The following is a 9,127-nucleotide window of genomic DNA, read 5'->3' as shown; positions in this document are numbered from 1 at the left end:
GGGGGCTCTGAAAGCTCATAAGGACGGCTTCTGTCACTCGCGACAGATCGCGTGGGGCAACGTTGTAAAACCTGAGTGTGCAGACTCTCGAAGACAGACGCAAACTGTCCTGTGAAAGCCCGGTTACAGAATTTCACAGACGACCGTCAGGTGATAACTACAGACACGTTATTCGTCCTTGACGTGTCGCTACCGAACTCATCTATTATATGCGACTGGAACGGGAAAAAATTCTGGCAGGTGCTACGGTGCCAAGTTACCCTCTCCAATGCACTTCACAGTGGTTTGCAGGGTTTGTACGTCGATACGGTGAATACTCGGTGTTAATCTCAGGTATGTCGACGTTGTGACGTCACAGTTGTCTATAATGGCGTGAGGCATGCACCGATCGGCAGAATACCCTACATAGGGCTTTTGTGGAGTAGATGTCATTCGTCTGCGTGTCATTTCATGTGCTGATTTAGGCGGTCAGGAGTTTCCGGCACAGCGTACGATGTAACTCCTGCACGACCCACATAAACACATTGAAAATACGAAGGAATGTTACGAGACGTGAATACGTGTATCACAATTAAAGCGTAGGGAACAGTTAATTCTCGGAAGCGCGACATATTTCTAACATTTCCTTCATTTTCTACTTGACTTAACTAATTACAACAATTCGTACTAGTATCATGCACAAAACCATTTACAGTTCTGTTACGGCAAACAGAAGCACACGTAATAAAACGGCTTTACATTTTCTGTCATCTGACACGCCGCAGCTACACTGTCAGCCTGGGCAGCAGCCATTGTCTTAGCGTCGACTGAGTGCAGAGAAAATCGCCGAATTCATTACGTCTGCATGTGTGGAAACAGTGTCGCAGACATCGACACCTTCCCTGGCAGCACGATGGCAGTAATACGCTCCTGGAAAAAAAAAGCGGTGGAGTTTTTCGCCCTAATGTCGATCTGTTACTCAAGCTCAACTCGGCAAGAATACGGACAGCCCCTGACGCAACAATGTCGTCGCGAGCAATTCCGTTCCCAGTTACAACGCAATTCTCAGCGTAGAGATGTTTTCGCGACAACTTATACAGTCTGCGTGATATTAATTGCTCGTTTATCTGATACTGACGAATTACAGACCAGTAAAAGGCTTTCTCCTTTCTATTGTCAAATAGGAAGACAGGGTTTTCTGTGGATGAAGGGAGAGACGACAAAGCAGTTTCAGTCTATTCCCGAAGCACTGAAAGTTAAAAAACGGAACATTTAAATCAGTTTGTCAAATCGCTTCATCGCCTCGTTAGTAAAGGCGACCTGAGTTGATAGCGTGTCTTGATCTGGAAACGGAGATTCAGAACTTGGCAGAAGTTTGCTGCCGTTGCTGACTACCGATGCGTCCTTAGTTCCTGAATAAAGCACAGCACACAGACTACACAAAACCGAACGAGACGTCGCTAAATATGGTTTTTCTTTCAAGTTCCTGTATACACGTACGGCACAAGAGTAACGTAATCTGTGTGACGTTGTGGAGTACGTGCACGAGCGGTTAAGCAATAATCTGCCGGATCAAACAGGCGCTATCCGTTTCTTATGGCCAGAAGACAACGAAGCACCGTATGTCAGCAGTCTCAACTACGCGGGAAGCTGCTACATATTGCCTCCAGACTCATTATGCCGATAAACTCCAGAGCTTCAATAGTAAGTGAAAGTTTCGATGTTTACATCAAAACACTGGTTCGAATGAAACTAGAGAGTGGTATTATGCGTCATTCACAGAACTGTTCTGAATACGAGAGACGCTTTGCTACAAGAAGTCCGTATACTGAACAGAAACTAAAGATTTCAGTAGTACACAGTAGTTGTAGTATAGCAAACCTGACAAACTGCCTATTGCCTTCTCTCTTAGGTTCTTCGGCCGACGTTCATCTGATCATTTCACTGACGTTTCGCCAGCACGAGTGGCTGGCATTGTCAAAGCTTCACCCTGCATTGCTGGTGGTGAACTGGAGCCGAGCTCGCGGCCGCAGACTATATGTACCTGGCGCGCCAACGTCCGAGGGCTTCTCCGCGATCGTTTCGGAGCGGTTCTCCTCTTATAACCTGCGACGGTCGTTCGCGGCAGTACGTTAAGGCTTTCCTGTTTCTTGTTGAAACTGTTTGCGTGTGTTTGTATTTCTACAGCTTCTCTGAACAATCGGGTGTGATAGTGCTTCTCTACAGCCAGAACTTCCGTGTCGGCGAAATTTATGTGATCGGTCTTATCCAGTGCGTGCTCCGCCACGGCCGATTTCTTCAGCTGTCCCAACCTGCAATGTCCTTATGTTCTTTGATCCTGGTGTTGATTGATCGTCCAGTCATTCCGACGTAAACTTTTCCGCATGTGCATGGTAAGTGGTATATTCCCGATATTGCAAGTGGGTCCCTTTTCTCCTTACCCGATTTAAGACACTCTTTGACCTTCCTTGTCGGTTTGAAAATCGTCTTTACGCCGTGTTTGCGCAATATACGGACGATTCTGTCCGTCACTCTGGGAATGTATGGCAGAAAGGCCGTACCCGACATTTCTTTTTTCTGATTTCTTACTTCGCACAGTGTTTGGATCTCTTACACTTATAATCTGTAGAGTAACCATTGCTCCTCAGAACACTTTCCAGGTGTTGCATTTCGCGTCTGAGGTGCTGCTGCTCGCTTATTCGTCCTGCTCGCGTTAAAAACAACAACATTTAACTGGGAGACAAGTAATTCTATTCTGGCAATTGAACATCGGTAATGTTAAAACACACAATATTCCAGCCTGACCTGGTTCTTTGGCTATGCTAGAGGATAGACTGTTGTCACAACCGAAACTTGATGGTAGCAGGGGCAGACAGACAAATAAAACAGTCTGGCAACAATTTATCGGTAACTACACAATAAAATAATTTGTGTATAAGGCTGCTAAAACACGAAGATAACAGTATTATTTCTTACTCAAGTGTACATCACATTTCTTCATTAAAACTTTAAATTCACAAAATGACAACATCTAACTAGGAGACAAGTAATTCTATTCTGGCGATTGAACATCACTAATGTTAAAACACACAATATTCCAGCCTGACCTAGATCTTTGGCTGTGCTGCAGGATAGGTTTTCGTGACAAGCAAAACTTGAGTGTAGCATGGTCAGACAGACAAATAAAACACTCTGGCAACAATTTATCAGTAACTACACAATAAAAAAAATTGTGTATAAGGCAGCTAAAACACCAAGATAACAGTATTTTCATTACTTACTCACAGTGTACATCACATTTCTTCATTAAAACTTTAAATTCACAAAATGACAACATCTAACTCGGAGAAGAGAAATTTCTATTCTGGCAATTGAACATCAGTAATGTTAAAACACACAACATTCCAGCCTGATCTTGATCTTTGGCTGTGCTACAGGATAGTCTGTCGTGACAATCAAAACTTGAGTGTAGCATGGTCAGACAGAGCAATGAAACACTCTGGCAACAATTTATCAGTAACTACATAATAAAATAATTTGTGTATAAGGCAGCTAAAACAAGAAGAAAACAGAATTTTCATTACTTACCCACTGTGTATTTCACATTTATTAATAATCTCTTTCAAATTGACTAAATGACAGCATCTAACTGGGAGACCAGTGATTCCTATTCTGGCAATTGACCATCACTAATTTTAAAACACATAACATAACTGCTTGACCTAGATCTTTGGCTATGATACAGGATAGTCTGTCATCACAACCAAAACTTGATGGTAGCATGGCAGACAGACCAAAAAACACTCTGGCAACAATTTATCAATAACTACATAATAAACAAAATTGTGTATAAGGCAGCTAAAACAAGAAGAGAACAGAATTTTCATTACTTACACACAGTGTGCATCATATATCTTTATCATCACTTTTAAATTCACAAAACGACAACATCTAACTGGGAGAAGAGAAATTTCTATTCTGGCAATTGAATGTCAGTAATGTTAAGACACACAACATTCCAGCCTGACCTAGATCTTTGGCCTTGCTGCAGGATAGTCTGTCTTCACATCCAAAACTTGATGGTAGCGTGGGCAGACAGACCAAAAAAAACACTCGGCAACAATTTATCAGTAACTACCTAATAAAATAATTTGTGCATAAGGTTGCTAAAACACGAAGATAACAGAATTTTCATCTTACTCACAGTGTACATCACATTTCTTCATCACTTTTAAACTCACAAAATGACAACATCTAACTGGGACACAAGTAATTCTATTCTGGCAATTGAACATCACTAATGTTAAAAAACACAACATTCCAGCCTGACCTAGATCTTTCACTGTGCTACAGCTTAGTCTGCCATCACTATCAAATTTTCAGGGCAGCATGGGTAGACAAACCAATAAAACACTCTGGCAACAATTTATCAGTAACTACCTAATAAAATAATTTGTGTATAAGGCTGCTAAAACACGAAGATAACAGAATTTTCATTTCTTACTCATTGTGTACATCACATTTCTTCATCATCACTTTTAAATTCACAAAATGACAACATCTAACTGGGAGACAAGTAATTCTATTCTGGCAATTGAACATCACTTATGTTAAAACACACATCATTCCAGCCTGACCTAGATCTTTGGCTATGCTGCAGGATAGTCTGTCGTGACAACCAAACAGACCAATACAACACTCTGGCAACAATTTATCAGTAACAACATAATAAAATAATTTGTGTATAAAGAAGCAAAAAACAAGAAGAGAAGAGAATTTTCATTACTTACCCACAGTGTATTTCACATTTCTTCGTCTTGTTCTTCTTTTAAATTCTCTAAACGACAATATCTAACTGGGAGAAGATAAATTTCTATTCTGGCAATTGAATATCAGTAATGTTAAAACACACAACATTCCAGACTCACCTAGATCTTTGGCTATGCTACAGGATAGTCTGCTGTGACAACCAAAACGTCAGTGTAGCATGGTCAGACAGACCAATAAATCACTCAGGCAACAATTTATCAGTAACTATATAATAAAAAAAATTGTGTACAAGGCAGCTAAAACAAGAAGAGAGCAGAATTTTCATTCCTTACCCACAGTGTACATCACATTTCTTCATCATCACTTTTAAATTCACAAAACGACAACACATAACTGGGAGAAGGGAAATTTCTAATCTGGCAATTGAACATCACTAATGTTAAAACACACAATATTCCAGCCTGACCTTGATCTTTGGCTATGCTACAGGTAAGTCTGTCATCATGACCAAAATTTCAAGGCAGCATAGGCAGACAGACCATTAAAACAATCTGGCAACAATTTTACAGTAACTACATCATAAAAAAATTTGCGTGTATTACAGCTGAAACAAGCAGAGAACAGACCTATTTACTCACAGTACATTTAACATTTCTTTATCATCTCCATTAAATTCACAAAATGGCAACATCTAACTAAGAGACCAGTAATTTCTAATCTGGCAATTGAACATCACTAACGTTAAAACAACAAAGCATTCCAGCCTCCCCCAGATCTTTAGCTATGCTACAGGATAGTCTGTCAGCACAACCAAAACTTGCATGCAGCATGGACAGACAGATCAAAAAAAACACACTGGCAACAATTTATCAGTAACTACATAAAGAAAAATTGTGAATAAGGCAGCTGAAACAAGAGGAGAACCGAATTTTCATTATTTAGTCACAGTGTGTTTCCCATTTCTTTAACATCCCTTTCAAATGCTCAAGACGACCTCATGTAACAAGGAGCCCAGTCATTTCTATTCTGGCAGTTGAACATCAGTTATGTTAAGACACACAACAATCCAGCCTGACCTAGATCTTTGCCTATGCTACAAGTTAGTCAGCCATCACAACCAAAATTTCCTCGCAGCGTGAGCACACAGACGAATATAACACTGTGTGATACTATTATCAGTAAATACATAATAAAAAAATTTGCGTATACGGCAGCTGGAACAAGAGGAGAAGAAAATTTTCATTATTAACTCACAGTGTATTTCACATTTCTTTATCGTCTGTTTTAAATTCACAAAACGACAACATCTAACTGGTAGACCAGTAACTTCTATACTGGCATTTGAACATCACTAGCGTTAAAACACACAGCATTTCAGCCTAACTTAGATCATTGGCTATGCTTCAGGATAGTCCATTATTACAACCAAAAGTTCAGGGCGGCATCAACACACAGACCAATAAAACACCGTGAAAATATGATCAGTAACTACATAAAAAAATTGTCTTATAAGGCAGCTGAAACAATAATAGAAACGAATTATAATTATTAAATCACAGTGTATTTCCCGCTTGTTTATCGTGTCTTTTAAATTCACAAATAGACAACATCTAACTGGGACATTAGTAGTTTCTATTCTACCAATTGAACATCACTAATGTTAAAAGAAACAACATTCCAGCCTGACTTAGATCTTTGGCTATGCTACAAGTTAGTCCATCATCACAACCAAAACTTCAGGGCTGCATGGGGAGATTGACCAATAAAACATTGTGAAAGTAATATCAGTAACTACATAAAAATAATTTGGGTTTAAGGCAGCTTAAACAAGATGAAAACAGAATTTTCATCATTCACTAACAGTATATTTCCACATTTCTTTACCATCCCCTTTAAATTCACAAAACAATAATATTTAACTGGAAGAACAGTAATCTCTATTCGGGCAATTGGACGTCACTAATGATAAACATACAACATTCCAGCCTAACCTAGAGATTTGGCTACACTATAAGTTAGTCTGTCATCACAATCAAAATCTCAGGGCAGAATGGGAAACAGACCAATAAAACAATCTGGTAACAGTTCATCAGTAACTACATAATAAAAAAATAAGTGTATGCAGCTGCTAAAACAAGAAGACAACAGAGTTCTCATTATTCACTCACAGTGAATTCCACATTCCTTTAACATCCCTTTTTAATTCAAAAAACAACAATATTTAACTTGAAGAGCAGTAATTTCTATTCTGGCAGTTGAACATCACTAATGTTAAAACACACAACATTCTGGGATGACACTGATCTTTGGCTATGCTACAGGTTAGTCCATCACTACAACCAAACCTTCAAGGCAGCATGGGCAGACAGACCAATAAAACACAGTGAAAGTATTATCAGTAACTACATAACAAAAAATTGGGTGTATGGCACCTAAAACAATAGGAGAACAGAATTTTCATTATTCTCCCACAGTGTACTTCACATTTCTTTGTTATCCCTTTTTAATTCACATAACAAAAATATTTAACTGGAAGACCAATAATTTCTATTCTTACGATTTCTTTGTATTTCACATTTCCTTAGCATCCCTTTTAAATTCAAAAACCAACCGTATTTAACTGGAAGATCAGTAATAGCATCCACTTTAAGCTCACAAAACAACAATATTTAACTGGAAGACCAGTAATTTCTATTCTGGCAATTGAACATCACTAATCATGAACCATTCACCTTGCCGTTGTTGTGGGGGCTTGCATGCCTCATCGGTACAGATAGCCGTATCGTAGGTGCAACCACAATGCGGGGGGGGGGGGGTATGTGTTGAGAGGCTAGACAAACGTGTGGTTCCTGAAGAGGGGCAGCAGCCTTTCCAGTAGTTGCAGGGGCAAGAGTGTGGATGATTGACTGATCTGGTCCTGTAACCCTAACCAAAACAGCCTTGCTGTGCTGGTACTGCGAATGGCTGGAAGCAAGGGAAACTACAGTCATAATTTTTCCCAAGGGCATGCAGCTTTACTGTATGGTTAAATGATGATTGCATCCTCTTGGGTAAAATATTCCAGAGGTAAAATAGTCCCCCCTTTGGATCACCGGGTGGGGACTACTCAAGAGGACGTCGTTATCAGGACGAAGAAAACTGGCGTTCTGGGGGGCAGAGTGTGGAATGTCAGATCCCTTAATCGGACAGGTAGGTTAGAAAAATTAAAAAGGGAAATGGATAGGTTAAAGTTAGATATTGTGGGAATTAGTGAAGTTCGGTGGCAGGAGGAACAAGACTTTTGGTCAGGTGAATACAGGGTTATAAATACAAAATCAAATAGGGGTAATGCAGGAGTAGGTTTAATAATGAATAAAAAATAGGAGTGCGAGGAAGCTACTACAAACAGCATTAGTGAACGCATTATTGTGGCCAAGAGAGATACAAAGCCCACACCCACTACAATAGTACAAGTTTGTATGCCAACTAGCTCTGCAATTGATGAAGAAATTGATGAAATGTATGATGAGATAAAAGAAATTATTCAAGTAGTGAAGGGAGAGAAAATTTAATAGTCGTGGGTGACTGGAATTCGAGAGTAGGAAAGGGGAGAGAAGGAAAAATAGTAGATGAATATCGATTGGGGGAAAGAAATGAAAGACGAAGACGTCTGGTAGAATTTTGCACAGAGCATAACTTAATCATAGCCAACACTTGGTTCAAGAATCATAAAGAAGGTTGTACACATGGAAGAATCCTGGAAATACTAGAAGGTATCAGATAGATTATATAATGGCAAGACAGAGATTTGGGAACCAGGTATTAAATTGTAAGATATTTCCAGGGGCAGATGTGGACACTGACCTCAATCTATTGGTTATGAGCTGTAGATTTAAACTGAAGAAACTGCAAAAAGGTGGGAATTTAAGGATATGGGATCTGGACAAACTGATTAAACCAGAGGTTGTACAGAGTTTCAGGGAGAGCATAAGGGAACAATTGTCACAAATGGGGGAAAGAAATACAGTAGAAGAAGAATGGGTAGCTCTGAGGAATGAAGTAGTGAAGGTAGCAGAGGATAAAGTAGGTAAAAAGACGAGGGCTAGTAGAAATCCTTGGGTAACAGAAGAAATATTGAATTTAATTGATGAAAGGAGAAAATATAAAAATCCAGTAAATGAAGCAGGCAAAAAGGAATACAAACGTCTCAAAAATGAGATCGACAGGAAGTGCAAAATGGCTAAGCAGGGATGGCTAGAGGACAAATGTATGGATGTAGAGGCTTATCTCACTAGGGGTAAGATAGATACTGCCTACAGGAAAATTAAAGAGACCTTTGGAGAAAAGAGAGCCACTTGTATGAATATCAAGAGCTCAGATGGAAACCCAGTTCTAAGCA

Source organism: Schistocerca piceifrons, chromosome 11 (assembly GCF_021461385.2).
Source record: "Schistocerca piceifrons isolate TAMUIC-IGC-003096 chromosome 11, iqSchPice1.1, whole genome shotgun sequence".
NCBI classification, from domain to species: Eukaryota; Metazoa; Arthropoda; class Insecta; order Orthoptera; family Acrididae; genus Schistocerca; species Schistocerca piceifrons.
Note: the sequence above shows the minus strand (reverse complement) of the source record.